The 22016-nt window shown below is 38.7% G+C and overlaps 1 pseudogene; it reads right to left on the bottom strand.

Moving 5' to 3' along the window:
• Positions 1-431: 431 nt before the first annotated feature.
• Positions 432-19529, bottom strand: LOC130020681 (UDP-glucuronosyltransferase 2B31-like; annotated as a pseudogene).
• Positions 19530-22016: the final 2487 nt, after the last annotated feature.

Raw genomic sequence — 22016 nt, 5'->3', positions numbered from 1 at the left:
ACATATGGCTGGAGCGATAGCCCAGAGGGTAGGGCGTTTGCCTTGCACGCAGCCAACATGGCCGACCCGAGTTCGATTCCTCCACCCCTCTCGGAGAGCCCGGCAAGCTACCGAGAGTATTCGATATGCCAAACACAGTAACAACAAAGTCTCCAATGGAGCCGTTACTGGGCCCGCTCGAGCAAATCGACGATCAACGGGAGGGCCTTTACCTTTTACCTTACCTTAATACATATAACACATAAAATATATTATACTTTCCTTTATTTTTCTCCATGACATGACATTTAGAACTCTAATTGATAAACAAATTGTAAAATAATTAATTCTGAAAACTATTTTTATCAGAGGTGAAATGGATCCAAGCCCTTCACCTTCTTTCTGGAATAAACCGGAAGGGTGCTGTCTGTGAGAGAGAGCAGCTTGGGGCCTCAGATGCAACTACTGCCTCTTTTCCTTCTTCCCCGCTTTAGAAGACAGCCGGCAGCAGCACAGGCAACATTTGGTGATGAGCCACAGGGCAGCTGCCACACAGGCCAGCAGGAAGCCGATCACATCCAGAGGGTGGTACTGGAGCAGGGAGAGGTGGTGGGAGGCGGGCCGCAGGTGTTTGGCTCCTTTGTGGCGTATGACGAACTCGATCCAGAAAACCGCCCTGTCCAGAGGCTTCACTGGCTGATCTCGTTGAATTGCCCTGAGTTTCATCGCATTCTCCTTGTACCTAAGAGCCCCAAAGGGCACATTGAGAGATGTGAGATTGCTGAAGTGTTCCCTTGAGGGATTTTATGTGTCACCCCTATAATGAAGCTGATGTCCTAGGATTATGGATGCAGCAGTATATTTGGATGGCCTTCACTGGTAGTTTAGAGTTTCATAGGAATTTTTAAATTTACAACTATTTTACAATGAATAAGGAATATAAGATAAATATGCTTTGTCTTATTCTCATACTTATAATTTGAAATTCAGTGTGCTGACTTAAGAAAATATACTATATATCACTTGTATTTTTCTTAGTAACTGCATCTGGCTTATTGTTCTTGTACGAATTTTTGAAATGAATTAGGTTCTCAATTATTTTATATCATGCAGATTACAATCTCTGTGTTCTGCAAAGATTTTAGGAAAATCCTATTATTCTGGTAAATCTTATGTTATGGATGCAGCAGTATATTTGGATGGCCTTCACTGGCAGTTTAGATTTTTATAGGAATTTTTAAATCTACAACTATTTTGCAATGAAGGAGTATAAGATAAATATGCTTTATCTTATTCTCTTATACTAATAATTTGAAATTCAGTACCTGATTGGATTTAGAAAATATACTGTATAACACTTGATAATGCCTTCCCTGGCAGTTTTGATCTAAAAGGAATTTTTAAACTTAGAAGAATTTTAAAATGAAGAAGTATAAGACAAACATTAAAGCTTTCTTCTTAGAAGGAATTGCATATACCGTTATTAGAAGCTAGAAATGCCACAGTGGAAGTAACTTTTAAAATAATCTTCTTAAAGTATCTATTTACAGATGAATGATACCATTGCGAATGAGAAGTCTCTTCACTAGACCTTATATATTTACTTTTTGTGCTTGCACATTTTTTATCTCTCCAGGAACCAGTAATTACTTTTCTTGTGGATATTTATTGGAGAGAGAAATTCATACTCTTGTGTGCTTAGTGGCTACTCTAGACTTGGTGCTGGGGCATCGCTTCATGTGGTACCAGGAATTCCATCTAGTGCTGGGACTTGAACCCAGGACCTCACATGCACCCCTGTTCTCCATTTATGAAACATAACTGCTTCTTTGTTATTTTGTTCTACACATTCACACATAAATATCCCAGGTATTAAAGGATAAACTAAATAGCAGGTGTGCATGTTCTAATTCTAATGATAATCTTAAAGTGAGTTAGAGCGTTACTGGAAAGTGATTATAACACTAAAATTACTAGTTATTGATAAACACATCCTTATATTAAACCCTCGTTATGATTAATATTATATGACTTAATTATTCTCATAACATTTTACAGCATAGATTATGCTTGTATTCCTTTGTGGATTCCACAGTACAAACTTAATTGTGCTCTTTGTATATTTTTGTATATTCTTTTTTATTTATTTTTGTCATTTTACTTCCATAAGAATAGCATATTTTTTCCTTTGTGAAATGAACACTTATTTTTGTGCATCAAAAAGTACTTTGCGTGTTTGAAGTAAATTTGTTAAAGGCACATTACACACCAGTTTAGGTTTACATTTATTTCTCTTGCCTATATGCCAAATAAAGGAAATTGCAGAGCTAACATTCATGTGAGTAAAACTTCATTATTACATTTGATGATATTTCCTAAACTTGTAATACTGCCCTTTGTCCCCACTTCACTCATTACTGCTCCTAGGGGTCCCTGGAAATTTCAATAGCATGAGAAGCACTGAGGGCCGTTTCCTGTTTGTGAGCTTAGGTAGGTAGATTTTAAGAGGGGTGCTGAGTAATTTTCCTCTGAGAAGTGTATGGGAAGCCATGCAAGTTTGGGAACATCTGATTTAAGTGCATATACATTTCCAAGATTTTGAGAAAATGAACTATTGGCCATGTCTCAGTTTTTGAAACAAATTAGGTTCTCAACTACTTTATATCATATAGACTACATTCTCTAATTTTGTTTTGCAAAAATTTTAGGACAGTTTCATTATTCTGGCAAATCTTATGCTATTGAGAATTCATTTAAAATTTTCTCTTATGACTGATAACTATATGTTGATTTTATCTTTTGACTGTTTTGTCTTTTTTTACAGACATAAATGAGTCTGATGAAGTAGATTATTCAAGATTAGGAAAGATTTTCATTATTTTAATAACTATTCTTGCCTATTCTAGATTTGAGTATTGTAACATTGTTCTACAGTTATTCTGAAATTGATTATTTTCCACTTTTACAATATATTGAAATAAATTTTAAATTGATGAATACTGTACCAAAAAGTATGTCTCAACTTCGAAGTCATGAAATTTACATACAAGTGGTACTACATGGAAAGTATCGTGTTAAGCGAAATTACTCAGAAAGAAAGGGATAGACATAGAAAAATTGCATGCATGTGGGGAACATAAAGTAACAAAATAGGAGACTAACACCCAAGAATAGCCAAGATTAGTACCAGAAATTTTACTCCATGGCTTGGAGGCCAGCCACACATGCTAGGGGAAAAGGGAGCTCAGATAGAGAAGGGAACACCAAATAAAGGGTGTTGGGAGGATCCTCCTGGGATGGGAGAAGCATGCTGATAGTAGACTATAGACCAAACATGATTGTCACCCATTGCCTCTTTTGCAAACCACAACACCCAATAAGAGTGAGAGAACAAAAGGGAATGCCCTGCCACAGAGACATGGTGGGATAAGGGGGATGGGGGGTGGGAGGGATACTGGGATCCGTGGTGGTGGAAAATGGGCACTGGTGAAGGGATGGGTATTTGATCATTGTATAAATGAAACCCAAGCACAAAAATTTTTAAGTCTACAACTGTAACTCATGATGTCTCACTAATAAAAATAAAAATTTAAAAAAGTATGTCTCATCAATTGCATATAAGTGTATTTTAAGATTCCACTGTGACAGTTTTGGAATTTTTATGTAATTTATTCTAGAAAGATTTAATGAAAATACATGGCTATTGAGAAATACAATAACGTTGTTCTTTTTATATCGCCAACCTTCTTCTTGTTTTTTAATCCTAGTCCTTGTTTTCTTAACATTTTAAATTAATTAAATTTTATTCCAGATAATAAGTTTTTTTTAAGTATTTCTCTATTGATGTAATAGTATTAGAGAATAAAAATACATTTTCAATTGATGGATACTGAATTAAAAATTATAAATTTACCACATTATATTCCTTTAAGGTACAAAAAGCCTCTAGCCTTTATGTCACCCTACATAAAACCACATCTGTATTTAAGGATACAGTAAAAAATAATAATTATTAACTTGCTCACAATGGAAAAATTCTTTGAAATGAAATCATATACTGGACTCTGTAATTATTTTATTGTATAGATTGAAGTTTTGATGCTCACTATGAAGAATAAACACTGGGTTAGAAGTTTGTAAAAATTTGGAATATATATTTTTTCTGAGAAGAGTAAATGATGCCTCAATCAAATGAAAAGATATTTTGTAATATTTAGTAATGTTTAGTAAATGGTGTATAAAAACATTTGAATCTGGGGCTGGAATAATAGCACAGAGGGTAGAGCGTTTGCCTTGCACCCAGCCAATCCAGGTTTGATTCGCAGCATCCCATATGGTCCCCTGAGCACTGCCAGGGGTAATTCCTGAGCACAGAGCCAGGAGGAACCCCTGTGTATTGCTGGGTGTGACCCAAAAAGCAAAAAAAAACCAAAACCCCCCAAAAAACCATTTGAATCAATACTACAACTGGAAAGCAATTTATGCCTACTTGGATTATGCTAATATAAGATACCTAGGAAGAAACACTTTGACTGCAGTGTGGAGAAATCTCAAACTAACATTTAGAATATCAGAAAAACTCTGGATTTCAGATTGACTTTTTGTTATAAATGTTACCATATATCCAAGGAAAACTTCTTTCAGAAATATGCCCAGAGAAATGTAAACACTTGTTGAACAACAAAAAAAATGCACAAAAATGTTCATAAAAGTCATAGTGGAAGAAAACAAAAGCTCGTGTATGATTAATGGGTAAGTGGTATGATATAGCCAAGCCAAACACTATTTTTTCAGCAGTACAAAATTATCACATGAATGAAGCGATAAAGTATATTATGTTAAGTGAAGAAAGCTAGACGTATATGACTATATATTTGACATGATTTCATTTGTATGAAATGTTCTCATTTGAATAATTGATAAACATAGAATATAGATTGATGTTTGATTAGGGTGGGAGAGTGCTTAGTGTCCTACAGTGTGTATAAGAGTTTTGTGTGTGTGTATTTTGTTCACTTTTTCAGACATAGCCTACAGTGCTCAGGGCTTTCTCCTGGCTCTAAGCTTGGGAATTGCTCTTGACAATGCCCAGGGAACCATATATGGGATTCTGGAGATGGAACCAAGTCGGCTGTGTGCAGACAAACCCCTACTCACCAGGGTATCTCTCCGGCCCCAAGTCTGTGAGAGTTTTACTATTTTACTATATTTTACTATTATAAGGGTTTCAAAACTCTTTAACACATTGCAGTTTTTAAAAATATATACTTTACGTGAATGTTATCTATTAACTATCTGTATTAGGAAAACACTTATATAATCAAACCGTTAGATGTTATTTATTGAGATTGACTATATATACATTTCAGAATTTGGATCTGACTACGAGTAGTTATTTAAATTTAAGTTCTTCATTCTCCACCTCTGTGAGATCTATGGCACTAGGAATATTCTTCTATTACTTATAAATCTTTCCATGGCTTAAACTGAAAGCTTTAACAATAATCTGTTACATTATAAATCTATGGGCAATAGAACTATTAAATAAATGTTTAAAAATATTAGTGAGATGAGTTTAATCATCTTATTCATCGCACATCTACTCTTCTAAATGGTATAAAATATACATTGATGAAAGTCCCTATGCTTAGATAATATTTGTTAAAATATTGTGATACTCACGAAGGATCATCGATGACTGTCTTCAATGCATTGAGCAAATCTAAACTTGACATTGTTTCAAGGTCCAGCCTGATAGCTGCTCCCTTGTTCTGCATATGAGCGATGTTATAGGACTGATCCCAAAACAAAGGAATGCCCACCATAGGGACCCCGTGGTAAATTGCGTCATAGATTCCATTGGTTCCACCATGAGTGATGAAAGCTTTGGTTTTGGGGTGACCTAAAATGGAGTGAATTTTAGGAAATAATAAACTATTGTTTTACTAAATTTAAGTAGCAAATCAAGGAACTCATATAATCATTATATTCTCGAAAACATCGTCTATTAAAAACTCATGTTTTTTGGATCTCAGAACCAGTATCCTTTTGTTCTTCTAGAGAAATAGGCAAAGAGCACTGAACATTTTGAGTTGGAAATGAGACAAATTTTCCTGATGAGCAAATTAAGCGAAAATATTTTCTGTAACTGAAATAACCTAGAAATGAGGAATAACAGGAGAGTAAATTTAACTTCAAGGTAATAAAACAATGGAATGAATGATGAGGTGAGGTTCATGGAGAAGTTAATGCAGTAATGTCATCGAGATTTTCAGAAATGGACTATGGAGACTTCTACATTGTGATATTACATTGTATTCAATAACTTTCACAATAAGCAGTTCATTTATGCACCATCAAATTGTCCATTGGTATCATTACATCTTGTGATTTTGAAAAGTAAATATGTGATTTTGAGAGTACTATCATGCTCCACCATATACTGAGAAAACTAAATATGTTAACTAAATTTTATTGATTGAATTTTGTTGCTATGTTTGGTTATTTTCATTTCTTGTGAATGGATGTCACTCGAATAGGATTTATTTTCCTTTCAGTGTGTGTGTTCCAGAATCTTACCAAGAAGGTCATTCTGGGGGATCCATTTGTACAACCGAGTATTTGCCCCTAAAGTATCAGGTTTCTTGCCATCAAACCTCCAGAGAACCTATGAAGGTTAAGAAATACTGTCAACCTACTAGTTAAACTTTAAATGTTTAATATGCGTGTTTCAATGCTAAGAACATAAAAGATAGTTTAGTTACCTTTAGAGTTCTTCTATAGAAGGTACTTCAATAGGCAAAGAGGTATTTTGAGTAAATACTGCTAGAACACTACTATAATAGAAATACACGCACAGTGCTTATTTTATATTCAATGAAGTATATATATAAGGTTTTGCTTTGATAAATCAAGTGATGTTATTAAAGTAATCAATTAAAACATTTATAAAATTTCTGACTTTTAACTACACACTGAAAAGTAAATCGAATAGCTTCATTTCAAAATTATAGAGGAGGAGTTTTATGTTACCATACAAGCACAAGACCATTTTGCTTTATAGATTTCTGACTAAAGTTACTGTTCAATTATTTTCTGATAATATTTCCAGTGTTTACTCATATTTCTTGGAGAGTCTGGCAAGCTACCCAGAGTGTCCTGCCCGCATGTGCAGAGCCTGGCTAGATCCTCGTGGCATATTCGATATGCCAAATAAAGTAACGACAATAGGTCTCATTCTCCTGACCCTGAAAGAGCCTCCAATTGTTGGGAAAAGAGGAGTAAGAAGAGGCCGCTAGAATCTCAGGGCTTGGAGGAATGGAGACGTTACTGGCGCCGCTTGAGTTGTTTGATGATCAATGGGATGACAGTGATACAGTGATACAGGGATTCCTCATATTTATAAACTCTGCAGGAATACCAATTCTACAGTACAAATGACAGGGTAGAATTTGGTATTTATGTACCTGCACAACTTACTAGCATAATAATGATTACTTTGTTTTCCTTAAGTATATTTTATTCTCTCTCAATGTTACTGCAGTGTTTTGGTCCTCAGCAGTACCTTTGGTTTTACTTTAACAACTAACATGTAAATTTTGTATTGAATTACTTGGATAAGGCAGACTTTATCATGTATATGTAGAGTGTTATGTATGTGATCTATAATCTCAATTCTAGGCCATATAAATTTATAAAACTTTTGTAAAGTAGAAATTTGTAAACAATTAAAAACTTAACAGATAAAGCAGTAGTACTTTCTCTGGAATCTAACCTTTTGTGGAATCTAGGCGAGGGCTGATGCAATCACATTGGCTCTCTCTTCAGGCATGTTACTGACCATTGACCCCAGAGTAAACACCACAATACCATTTTCTTCAGACTTCTGAACAAACTCTTCCATTTCCTAGGAAGAAAGAATTTTTTACTTCATGGGAAGCAGGACAATGTCATATGTTATTGGGTCAGAGTTGTGGCTCAGAGATAGAGCAGTAAGTAGGCTTGCACGTGTGAGACTTTATTCAAACCTGCCACACACACAACGATCTCTAAAGGTGTTCTACAGGAAAGTACATGCATAAACCGTTTAATGTTTTTATTGTATAAAAAAGATATTTAAAAATTATTTCTAATTACAAACATATGATTCGTATTGTAGTCATTACTTTTTTTCTGATTGATTTAACTTATTTACAATATTGCATTTATACTTTTAGGCATGCAAGGTTGCTGCCCTTCCTCTTCTGTCAAAGTGCCTGAGACCTTCTACCACTTCTCCAGTGTCACTTCAGGTTGTCCTTTCATCCTCTTTCACCAGCTTCTTAGTTACCACATGAGAAGCTCACTCATGATTACAATTTTCAAGGATTGTCATCACAATTTTTCCCGAAGCTGAGTATCATGAATAAAGCAGCTATAATGTAAGCATGCACATATATTTTTAATGAAAGAGCTTGCGCTCTTAGGTACGGGAGCAGGAATAAAATCATTGAGTGAAAGAGAGGAAAGTTTCACCTTGGGAGGGCATGTTCTCTCAAGTGGGGCTGAGGAGACCAAGAGCTCTTCTGAATGATCTTTGGTCAGTGTGGCCAAGGGTTCAATGCAAGGGCATTTGGAAGTGCTCTGCAGTGTGAGGAGTGACAAGAACCTCCCCAACTATGCTCCTAAAGACTCCAGAGAATCAGCAGTTGATGGTCAGGACCCTCCAGGGCTTCCCCCAGAGATGTTTCAGAATTATGTGTTGTCTGTGATTAAGGCAGGGTCCGGGCATTTGAAGCATTCACCTTTGCCTCTGTGCTGCATCTCCTGCCCCTTATGTTGTAATTTTTAAAGCGTATGTATACCATTTTCATTGAGCACAAGCCACATAACATTTCTGGCTACAGGGAAGGCTCTTAATATATTCAGTCTAGTGGTGCTAGCTACTTCCCCTTAATTGTGCAAAAAAATATATAGAATATTCTTTTCTTTTTTTTAAATGCCTTAAATTTATTCTCAAATATACTACTTCAACATCAAAAAATATTTTTTCCTCAATAATATATATTAATAGCCACAAAATGATAACTCAGTTGTCAATTTACCATTAACATAAAACTGCTATGAACCAGAACTATGGAGTTTACTTGTTATGTCCGTTGTTTTGGTTCTGTCTTTTTTTTTTTTTAATTAGAGAAACACCTTGAGGTACAGTTGTAAACTTACAAATTTTTGTGCTTGGGTTTCAGTTGTACAATGATTGAGTACCCATCCCTCCACCAGTGCCCATTCTCTACCACCACTAATCCCGGTATCCCTCCTACCCCCCTCATCTGCCCATCCCACTGCCTCTGTGGCAGGGCACTACCTTCTGTTCTCTCTCTCCTTTTAGGTGTTGTGGTTTGCAAAAGAGGCATTGAGTGGCAATCATGTTTTGACTATAGTCTACTTTCAGCATGCATCTCCCATCCTGAGAGGAACCTCCCAACACCCTTTATTTGGTGCTCCCTTCTCTATGTGAGTTGCTTTTTCCACTAGAGTGTGCGGCTGGCCTCTAAGTCATGGAGTAAGCCTCCTGGTACTTATCTTGGCTATTCTTGGGTGTCAGTCTCCTATTTTGTTACTTTATGTTCCCCGAAGAATGTAATCTTTCTACGTCTGTCCCTCTCTTTCTGCTCATTTTGCTTAGCATGATACTTTCCATGTAGGACCATTTTTTGTCTCTCCAGGGTATATTCCCAGGAGTGGTATTGCTGGGTCAAATGGGAGCTCAATTTCTAGTGTTTTGAGAATCGTTCATACTGTTTTCCGAAAGAGCTGAACCAGTCAGTATTCCGACCAGCAGTGGAGGAGGGTCCCTTTCTCACCACATCCGCGACAACACCGTTGCTTTTGTACTTTTGGATGTGGGCCAGTCTCTGTGGTGTGAAATGATATCTCATTGTTGTTTTGATCTGCATCTCCCTGATGATTAATGATGTAGAGCATTTTCTCATGTGCCTTTTAGCCATTTGGATTTCTTCTTTAAGGAAGTTTCTGTTCATTTCATCATCCCGTTTTCTGATGGGGTTGGAAGTTTTCTTCTTGTGGAGTTCAACCAGTACTTTGTACATTCTTGATATCAACCCCTTGTCGGATGTGGATTGTCTTTGTATGTTACTCACTGTTTCTTTTGAGGTGCAGAAGCTTCTTAGTTTAAGATAGTCTCATTTGGAACACAGGGGATTGCCCTGCCACAGAGACAGGGGGGATGGGGGGATGGGGGTGGGAGGGATATTATCCATGGTGGTGGAAAATGGGCACTGGTGGAGGGATGGGTATCTGATCATTGTATAATTGAAACCAAAGCACAAAAAATTGTAAATCTACAACTTTAAAAAAAATAAAATAAAGGGGAAAAAAAAGAAAGAAAACCAAAAAAAAAAGATAGTCTCATTTGTCTATCTCTGTTTTCAGTTGCTTGGCCAGTGGCGTGACATCTTTTTTTTTTTTTCATTTTTTTCCCCTTTATTTTATTTTATTTTTTTTAAGTTGTAGATTTACAATTTTTTGTGCTTTGGTTTCAATTATACAATGATCAGATACCCATCCCTCCACCAGTGCCCATTTTCCACCACCATGGATAATATCCCTCCCACCCCCATCCCCCCATCCCCCCTGTCTCTGTGGCAGGGCAATCCCCTGTGTTCTCTCTCTCCTTTTGGGTGTTGTGGTCTGCAAAAGAGGCATTGAGTGGCAAACATGTTCAGTCCATAGTCTACTTTCGACATGCATCTCCCCTCCTGGGAGGATTCTCCAAACATCCTTTATTTGGTGCTCCCTTCTCTATCTGAACTGCCCTTTCCTCTAGGATACCCGGCTGGCCTCTAAGTTATGGAGTAATCCTCCTGGTGCTGATCTCAGCTATTCTTGGGTATTAATCTCATACTTTGTTACTTTATATCCCCCAGATGAATGCAATCTTTCTATGTCTATCCCTCTCTTTCTGACTCATTTCGCTTAGCATGATACTTTCCATATTGTACCACTTGTATGTAAATTTCATGACTTCATCTTTTCTAACAGCTACATAGTACTCCATTGTGTAGATGTACCAAAGTTTCTTTAACCAGTCATCTGTTCTTGGGCATTCAGGTTTCTTCCAGTTTCTGGCTATTGTAAAGAGTGCTGCAATGAACAAACAAGTGCAAATGTCACTTCGACTATACATTTTTGCCTCTCTGGGATATATTCCCAGGAGTGGTATTGCTGGGTCAAATGGGAGCTCAATTTCTAATTTTTTGAGAATCGTCCATACTGTTTTCCAGAAGGGTTGAACCAGTGGACATTCCCACCAACAGTGAAGGAGTGTCCCTTTCTCGAGTGGCGTGACATCTTTGAAGATACCATTAGTTTCAATGTCATGAAGTGTTTTGCCGACTTTGTCTTCAATGTGCCTTATGGATTCCGGTCTGCTGTTGAGGTCTTTAATCCATTTTGATCTTACTTTTGTACATGGTGTTAGGCAGAAATATGAGCTCATTTCTTTGCATGTTGCCGTCCAGTTTTGCCAGCACAATTTCCTTACCGCACTTCACATTTCTTGCTTCCAAAGCACTGTACAAATTCAATGTGATCCCTATTACGATACCCATGACATTCTTCAAAGAAATGGAGCAAACACTCCTGAAATTTGTATGGAAAAATAGCTAAAACAAGTCTTGGGAAAAAGAAAATGGGAGGAATCAACCTCCCTAATTTCAACTCTACTACAAAGCAGTAATAATTAAAACAGCATGGTACTGGAACAATAGCGGAGTAGCAGGCCACTGGAACAGAGTTGAATATACTGACACCCCCCTCGAACATATTTTCTAATATTAAAATTAAATTTTCTAAAATCTGTAAAAACAGAGCAATAATTTCATTTCACTCTTCCTATTCCCATTCCCTCCATTGCAAATAAGAGGAAGAGATTTTAGGGTATAAAGAGGTTTGGAGTTACTGATTGTTGAAATCCTGGTGAACTGCTTAAAACTTTTTTCGACATTTCATTCCAATAAACTCTTCGCAGCCAATAGCTGAGCACAACTCCAACTATCCAAGAAAAATAGGTGAGCTGTCTTTGAGGTACGAGAAAAATATTAAATTTGTGTCTATCAGAAAAGCAGATTAGTCTCTGCCAAAAATCATTTGACTAACAGCAAGTAAGTCATAGTGCTTAGCACAAACATTTCCTGCATGCCTTCTTGACGGACTCAGTAAAGGGCTCCAATTACTCATGTGTCCCTCACATATTTTCAGAGTTTGTGATTCTCTCTGTGTGCAAGTTTTGTAGTGCAATCAATTTTTACCAGACTGAAGCTCTAATTTCCTCTTAGTGCTACTGGATTCACTAGTGGCTGCAGATCTCTGCAACTAACACCACCTAGTGGAAACCAATTACTCATGCTCAAACGCCCCTCTGGAGCTCATTTGACAACTTGGCTGGGTGTGAGCCTCAGGCTACCACAAACTAATGTCCGAGCTCGCAAAGCAGTGCAGAGAAGTGATAATAGAAGATCTCAAAGAGAGAAGAGCAGCAGTGCTGGCAGATGCGGCAGAAGCTGGAAAAAGCATTCGTAATCCCCGCCTGTCCTTCACCAACTACAAGAACAAGATGACTGCTCTCTGACGTCCGGATGGATCTATCACATCTTCCAGAAGGGAAATGGAGAGGATTATCCATGACTTCTACTCAGACTCTTGAATAGTCACGTACACCTGCCCACATACCATATTCTGCAGGATGGATATGTTGTTTCCAACATTCTCCCTTCCAAATTCTGACATGCCATTTTGTTGGTCAAGGAGTGAACAGCACCCAGCTCAGACAAGGTCTGATCTGAACACCTGAAGAACCTGCTGTCAGTACTCATCAATACACTGGCTCAGCTCTTCACATGCTACCTGTCTTAACGCAAGCTTCAGTCCCAATGGAAAACCAGCAGGACTGTTCTACTGTACAAGAAGGGAGACATCCACGACATTGGCAACTATTGTCCAACCTGCCTGTTGTCTATCATCTACAAGCTGTTATCTCGAGTTATTCTGCATAGGATTGGAAGAACACTAGATGAAGGACAACCATGAGAGCAAACTGGGTTCTGAAAAGGATTCAGCAGGATTGACCATATCCATACGATAACCAAGCTCAGTGAGGTTTCTCGGGTGTTCAAGATGCTGCTCTGTCTAGTGTTCATTGATTTAAAGAAGGCCTTTGAATCTTTTGAGACTGAAGCAGTCATCAAAGCCCTAGCCAAACATGGCATTCAAACTCAATACATCAGTATTCTCCATGAGCTGTATTTTACGGATTCACGACTAGGATCTCACCATTCTACAAGAAAGTGATCATTGACGTAAAGAGAAGAGTTTGGCAGGGTGTAACTCTTCAGTGCCATACTCGAGAATATCATGTGACAACTAGATGGGAAGAAATAGGAGTGAAGATAGATGGTCGGCAACTGCACCACCTTCGCTTTGCTGATGACATTGTTCTATAACGATGTTCTAATAACACCAAACACTAGCCAAGCTGCACAAATGCTGGCCAACTTCGACCATGAGTGTGGATAGGTCAGACTGCAGCTTAATCTCTCTAAGACAATGTTCATGAAATAACAAACTGATGTTCCATTTGCCCTCAACAGAACAAACATCTCCGAATGCAGCAGTTATGTGTACCTAGGTCGAGAACTCAACAAGATGAATGACCTGGCACCTGAGTTTAGCAGGAGAAAGAGAGTGGCATGGAATGCCTTCAAGAGTGTCGAAGAAATAGCTAAGATGATGAAAATCCTCTGGTTCTGGGCACATCTCTTCGACTCCACCGTTCTTCCTGCATTAACATACGATTCAGAGTCTTGGGCCCTATGAAAATAGGATGAGAACGCTATTCAGGTTCTCCCAAAGAGCAATTGAAAGAGATATGCTTGGAGTATTACACTTCACTAAAGTGAGAGAAGGAATCTGGAGTTCCAACCTCTGTCGACAATCGAGAATAAGGGATGCTGCTTCATTTGCCAAGGAACTGAAAATCAGATGGGCTGGACACGTAATGCAATTTGGAGATGACTGCTGAACTAGAGCCATTACCATCTGGATTTCATGGGACAACAAAAGATCGAGTGACCGCCCATGTATGAGATGGTCAGACTTCTTCGTCAAGACCCTGAACAATTGGTTTGAGGCTCTTTGTGTTCCTGGACAAAGTAGATGGCATTGGGCTACACTAGCACAAAACAGGATGAACGGAGACATTACTGGAACCCGATTGAGTAACTCGATGAGTAATGAGATGTGATCAAGTGATAAACCCCCCTCAACCTACTAAATTGGAAACACAGCTTCAGGAAGCTCCCCATGACATCTCTAAGCATAGGAATTGTGTGACCTCAACGAGACTGGCTCTCAGAACTGAAATTGTGACCGACTGGTGTGTGCTAGCTCTGGTTCTTATCCTTGAGACACACACTGTTCTTGAGTGCAGCTTTAGAGCAGGTGGGAATGAATCCTCAGGTTGCTCTTAAACATACCTCTGCAGGTTCTGCTAGTCACCGTTTTGGTCTCTGCAACTGTGGCCACCTACTGACTGCTGGTAACTTTCAGCCTGAAAAGCCTTCTCATGTTTGTCTAACCATGTACATGGATACCTGTATGTGTGCTTTGATTTTTTAACATTTTTTATTTTTTATGTTATAAAGCACGTCACTATATTTGATATCATTTAATATTCAAACAACAATCCCATCACCATTATACCTTCCCACTGTATGGGCGAAACTGACCCTGTAACAGGCAGCAAAATGAGAAAAATCAGGTGGACCTCAGGTTCAGTTCAAGGAACTGAAACAGACCTAGTTTCCCAGCAATGAAACAATGTATAACTAGCCAACCTGAAAGTACCCCAGTGAAAGTTCCTGGGCCCAGTAGGTGGGCTCATCAATCCCTATGCTCCCAGTCAAAATGCCCCAGAGATTGTCTTTTGTTAAAGGTAAAGAATGAGTAGCCTATGTAACCATAAAATATCACTGTTACTGGGAACTACTATTTAATTCTTCCATTACCACTATTGCCATAGCCATAGTGCTTGGTTAACTTAGAAACCTACATAAACTGCTGTGACTTGGATTCAGGGTCTTTGTCAAGACTCCACTGTGTTGAGTGAGACTTGGACCCTAGCTCAACCTAGTAATAAAATTCCTTTGCTTATGCATTATAATTTTCTGACTTAGTCTCTTTATAAAAGGGAATTTGAAATTCAGACCCAATACCACCACCTGTGTATGTTTATGAGAGTGAATTGTTGGTCATTTTCTTGACCTGATGTAGTGTCTTTTTTGTAGTAGCCAGTCGGACTTGGTTTTGCATGTTTGGACTGGGCTTTTGAACCAATCCCAACCCCAACCAGAGGTGATCAGAGGTTTCATTCAGAGATTTATGTTGGCTCTTTATTCAGAGCTCACTCCAGACAATTCTCAGGGTTCCATAATCAAATGTGGTGCAAGAGTTTGAAGCTAAACAAACAACTTATGCCTGTCCTTGCTATCTGCTCCCCCAGTGTTTTGTTTTTGTGCCTGAATGCATGCATCATTGAGAGACCCCTTTGTCTTCAAGTCAAAAGTATACCACCTCTGGGTTCACAAGGAGTTAAGCTAACAAATCAATGATGCATATGTCAGGTAATTAGAAGAGAGAAACCTTCACACAATATTTCACTCAAATCATCAGGAATATGCTTTAAGGCTAAAGAATATTATATATTTGTGTATATATGTATATACATACTATTTTAAAGAAAATAGAGTCTTGAATACAACCTCAGTTTTATGTTGCTGCCATATCTTAAAATAGTTAAAGTAATTTTGTAATGGATACTGATTTTAAATTATATTTGAAAGGATTTGCTTTAGGACCGGAATGACAGTGCTGTGGGTAGGGCATTTGCCTTGCATGTGGCTGACCCAGGTTAGATCCCCAGTAGCCTATATGGTCCCCTGAGCACCACCAGGGATAATTCCTGAGTACAGAGCTGAAGGAACTCTTGAGCTTCACTGATCTGGCCCCACAAGCCAGGAAATAAAAGAAATGATTTCACTTTAGACCATTTAGATTTTTCTTTCCATCATGAATTATCTCATACTTTGTGTTCACACAAAGCACAGCGGTAGGGCGTTTGCCTTGCACGCAGCCAACATGGCCGACCCGAGTTCGATACCTCCGCCCCTCTCGGAGAGCCCGGCAAGCTACCAAGAGTATCTCGTCCGCACGGCAGAGCCTGGCAAGCTCCCCGTGACGCATTCTATATGCCAGACACAGTAACAACAAAGTCTCCAATGGAGATGTTACTGGGCCCGCTCAAGCAAATCGATGATCAATGGGAGGACCTTTACCTTTACCTTTACCTTGTGTTCACAAAGTTATCTTCTTGCCATTGTTACATGGTGGGAGTTTTTGAACATAGAGACATCATTAGACTTCTATATTATAGCACAATGAACAGACTCAGAGACTATAAAATCCAGATCCCGGACGAGAACAGTGCAGTCTCTGCCCCCGCGCCTGGGTGTTCCTTCCCGGAGTCCCTTGGAGGGGAGCGGGTTGAGCTTTCCTCCCCACCCCGACCAGGGCTCCGGCAGCCGAAGACCTCCAGGACCAGCCACCACCATGCTGAGACCACTCTCCGCACACATGAAGGTACTGGCAGAGGGACAAAGCCACGCGGGTTCCGGGGCCGAGACCTCCAAGCCTACTCGAATTGGAGTCGAACATCTTCCACCCAGATCCTCCAAATTCCAGCGGGGCGGGAGTCACACCCACCACCTGGCCCCCTGGTGCCGTGTAATCCCATCAGCGGCCAAGACTCAGAGACTATAAAATCCAGATTCCGGACGAGAACAGTGCAGTCTTCTGCAGTCCTCCAACAAACTCAAAATTTGGTAAGATTGGATGAGGAAACTGAAAATCCCAGTATGTTCTAATGAGCCAGATATCAGCTTTCCCAATTAGTTCATAAATATTAACGGGTCGTCCTAAAGGATAACAAAATAAAACAAAGTAAATCATAAAAGTTTAGGTCATGTAAATAAGGAATGTGATTATCCCAAGAGATTTTCTGCCAAGATCTTTACACAATGGAGTCAAAGGTGCAATATAACCTGTGGTTTGATAATGCAAATTATCTATTTTATCTCATGTTATCTACCATAAAATGTATACTTTTGATGCAACTCTAAACTAAGTATATAATTTCCATGTTCTAAGCATGTTTTACACTTCTTTATATAGAATAAAATAGAAAAAATATTTAAAAAACTATCAATAAATCTCCTTTTAAAAGTGTTTATGAATCGGGACCAGAGAGACATAGCAGGTAAGGCACTTGTCTTGAACACAGACAATCAATTCTGTCCCTGAAATCCCATATATTTCAACCCCTTGACAACCTCATGGAGTAATCCCTGAACTCGGGCTCCTGAATAAACACTAGACACTGATGTGCATGAAATCAAATCCAAGAAGTAAAATATGCTGCTCATGGGTCTTGAAAGAGAATGTCCTGCAGTTTTGAGCTAACAAAGATCAGGACTTAATGGGTCATGCATTCTTTAGGAGTTGATGATCTTTATCTACTCGAGAAATTGAGAGTCCTCTAAATTATATGGGGAGTTTTTAACCCAGATTCAGGAATAAGTCTGTGGTTATATCCAAGAATGCACTCTTCACTTTCTTTTCCTTTAGTTTCAAAAAAAGTAATTTTATTGTTGGAATGAGTTTTCAATTTTGCTGAAGTCTATATATCTCTACTCAATATCCTAAAGAGTATGAAATGTCTATATTAAAAAGCCTAATGCAAACAAATAGATAACAATGGACATTTAAGTAGTTTGGATATTTTAGTTACAGTTATTTAATTTGTTTTGTATGTTCATCTAGAAAGTTCTATATTAACTATTGGTTATCACGATCACGATCATGACCATTCTGTTGTTCGTTGATTGCCTAGAGCAGGCCCCAGTAACGTCTCCTTCAGCCTAGCCCTGGGATTTTTTAAAAATTGCCATATCCAAGGCCCTTTCAGGGTTAGGAGAATGAGACCCATCATTGTTACTGTTATTTGGCATATTGGGTACGCCATGGGGAGTTTGCCAGACTCTGCCATGTGGGCAGGTTACATTCGGTAGCCTGCCAGTTTGTCCAAAGTAGGAATGAGATAATAAGATGTCGTGTGGCTGCAAATGCTTCCGGGAGCTGGGTTTTATAGTCTCTGGGTCTTGGCCATTGATGGGATTACACGGGGCCAGGGGGCCAGTTGGTGGGTGTGACCCCTGCCTACTGGAATATGGAAGATCTGGGTGGAGGATGCTCAGCCCTAATCCAGGACCAGCCGCCACTATGCTGAGACCACTCTCTACACTCATGAAGGTACCGGCAGAGGAACAAAGGCATGCGGGTCCCGGGGCTGAGATATCCAAGCCTGCTCGGATTGGGGCTGAGCATCCTCCACCTCGATCCTCCATATTCCAGTAGGCAGGGTCACACCCACCAACTGGCCCCCTGGCGCCGTGTAATCCCATCAACAGCCATGACCCAGAGACTCTAAAACCCAGCTCCCGGAAGTGAACTATAGGTTATAGTAGTCTAAAATTTGTCTTAAGCTCTAAGTCTTTCTATAACATTTGTGAGAAGGATAGACATTTTATGACATCTAATTAGTTTATAAAATCTAAATTTGTATGCACTTACAGTGATAAAATTCATTTTCCTGGGTTTTATGGAATTTAACACATATTATTATCAAGAGAAACCTGACTTACCTAGTACTTCACTATAGAACTGATTCCATTTCTTCTCATTTAACATCTGGCTCCAAAAGTCAAAATAGAGCACATACATCATATTTTTCACTCTCTCTATGAATGTCATTTGGTCACTTAATTCTGACAAAACAACAGGCACATAGGAAGGTGGGAGTGGAAGTCCTCCAGCATACTTTTCAAGTGTAGAGCCAAAAGAGGCGTGGAGACTGTACAATAAAGGGACTTTGAGTACTTCAGCTAGAAGCTCACCACAGGGTCCAATGGCATCTGCAAACACGACATCAAATCTTGATTCCTGTAGCTTTTTCATTAGTTTCTTGTTGAAAACTACATCTCTACAAAGCTTTTCAATTACATCATAATATTCCCAAAGCATATCTTGCATTTTTGAAATATATGCCAAAAATGATTGTTTTGGCATATCCATCATCCAAAAATTGACACCTATCTCGAAAGTACCCACTAAATCATCCTTAGATAAAGATGTTGGGTAAATCTCATACTTAATAGTTGATGTTTTGATGGGATCTATAAGAATGGAAGCTGAAGATGTCAGAACAATGACTTCATGACCTCTTTGGACAAGTTCTTAAAGGATTGTCTTTATGTTGATACAGTGGCTGTATTCTGTGGGCCACACCAGCACTTTTCCACAATTCCCACAAGTAAGGTAATAACCTAGCTCTAGCAGGAGAAGAGTTGATATCCATTTCAGAGACATTATGGCAGAAAGTGAGAATTTTTTGAAAACTTCTTTTCCTTTTGCTTATATTCTTGTCCAAGGAAAAAATCAACAAGAAAGTTAATGTATAACTCATTTCGAAAGAAAGTACGTAATGTCATCAATAATCACATTTTAACTGCATAAAAAATTCAAAGTCTAGGTGACCTGGTTTGTGAGTAAATGTATTCAATATCTCTGAAGATTATGAAGGCTTTCATCAAGAAATGACCTAGTGTGCAATCTACCAACATTACATGATATTTTTAAAAGTCTGTCAAGAGTAGTGGTAGTGAGATGACACTGACATTTCATGACACATTAATTCAAGCAAAAGCTGTTTTCTACTTCAATAAGAATGTATGAAAAATGATGTTTTGAGAACTTGTTTGCTTTATTTTTGCAAACACTGTTGAGATGTCATGAGATAGTGCAGTAGACAAGTGACTTTTCTTGCAAGTCGCTCACTTGGGTTTATTTCTTGGCATTACATGTGTTTGGCCAGGTGTACTCTAGGACTTTGTGTTGTATTTGTTTTGGGAGACACCTGCCGTTCTAAGGCGTCACTCTAATACTGACAGTGAAAAGTTACTTTTGTTAGTGCTGGGAGGACCAGAGGGGATGCTGTATATAGAACTTGGGTTGACTGCAAGCAAAGCACATCTCTGATTTCACTGTATTATTCCATTGGCTCTGGTTAACTCAGGTACCATATGATTCCCAGAGCATCTCCATAAAAGTTCCCTGAACAACACAGTTTTCTTTCAAAATGCCTCATCCAAATTTGAGATATATAGCATGTCAAAGGACACAAAAATATTGCAAATCAGGTCATATTAGAAGTGAAATGCAAGTTCAAGACTATGAAATCTCATCTCACTATTAAGAACCGGCCTTTGAGAGGTTTATATGAAAAGGACAGTGGATATATTTGTGGGCAATAGGAGCACCCCTACTTTATTAATGTGAAAGGAGTGAACTCTATGAGAGGTATGAGTATATCTCAATCACAAAAATCCACTCCTATGTACGTAATCAAAGTTTACCAATGACTGCTTTGGTATGTATACATGTCTGTTTATTATATTACAATTTACCATACAAAAACCTGGAAGCAGCCAAGAAGCCAACACAGAGTAGATAAAGAAGTTGTGGAGGCAGGGTCTTATTGGGAGAGAGAGTGTGAAGTGAGAGTGTTTCTTAGTTCCTCAAGTGCAGAAATCCCAATTGGGAGTAAAGTTTTGTATGTTTCCTTGACCGAGACTAGCTGGAAAGAGTGCTGAGCATCTGAGAGTGGAATGGGTGCTATGGACAGCTCAGTCACACATTTCCAGGAGGGAGACCAGTAACTGGATTCTTTAAGCCCTGGAGTTTTCTGGATCAAGGCTCTAAGCTGCCTTGTTCAACAGACTGTGTCAAAGTCTGGGACTTACCATTGGCTGCCTTGTAAGTAGTAGGATTTTTCTGTCCCTATCCCAAGTCATAGGTACATAGTGGCTGGCATTACAACTTCATCGTCAAACCCCCAAGGTACTCGCTCCCCTTTGTATGTCTGCTATGTCAATCTAGTACCGTCCTGAAGACACACGTCTTTATTCTGGGAAGAGTGAGGAGAAAACAGCAGAGAAGGAGAGTGATAATTGGCAGCTGTGACTTCCAGGTACACGTGAGATCACATATTGCAGACCGAAATGAATCACACAGTAGACAAGGTATCTGTCATCCTCACAGCTCAGCTGAGTTTGATCCTTGGCACCATTGAGGGTCCTCAAATCTCTGCCAGAGCATTGGTCCAGTAATAAGTCATGGATACAGCTGTAATGCCCCATGATAAAACAACACGAGTGAATAAAAACATGTTGTGCAATGTTCATAATGGTCATATATGGATGCATGCAAATGATGAATGATGGATAAAGGCAGTATCAGTATAATGTGCCAAACTTTTTTTTTCGGCTAAAAGGGAACTTCTAGAAAAACAAAATACCTAGGTTATCTGAAAGAATCTAAAATCAGAAGACTACATTTTATAAAATTGTGTTATCAGAAATTATCATAATAATGTAATCAGCTGAGACACAAAGTTGATTCAGGGCTTCCCAGTGGGAGAAATTGGAAATATTATCCTCAAACACTTGAATTCCATTGCATATAGTTCCATTCATGTATTTTCGGGGGACTTACTTGAAGTTCTTAGGGCTCACACTTGACTGTGCTCAGGGATTCATCTTGACAAAAATGGGGATCATTGGGGTTCTGGGACCGAATTGATTCAGCTTATGCATAGCCAGTACCAATGTGTCTCTCTGGCCTCTGTTAAAATTTGTTCTATAAATTCTACTTCTTTCTTACTTTTTTCTATAAATTTAGCCCGTGTTTTAAAGTATCCTCATTTAAATTACCTAGAATAAATTTGTATTTATTTGTAGAGAATTTTTGTGGCACGTAATTGTTCTCATCATCAGTGCTGTCAGATGCCGATCTGAAGTAGATATTTG

Source organism: Sorex fumeus, unplaced genomic scaffold (genome assembly GCF_029834395.1).
Source record: "Sorex fumeus unplaced genomic scaffold, SorFum_2.1 ptg000013l, whole genome shotgun sequence".
Taxonomy (NCBI): domain Eukaryota; kingdom Metazoa; phylum Chordata; class Mammalia; order Eulipotyphla; family Soricidae; genus Sorex; species Sorex fumeus.
This window is presented reverse-complemented; position numbering and strand designations above follow the sequence as displayed.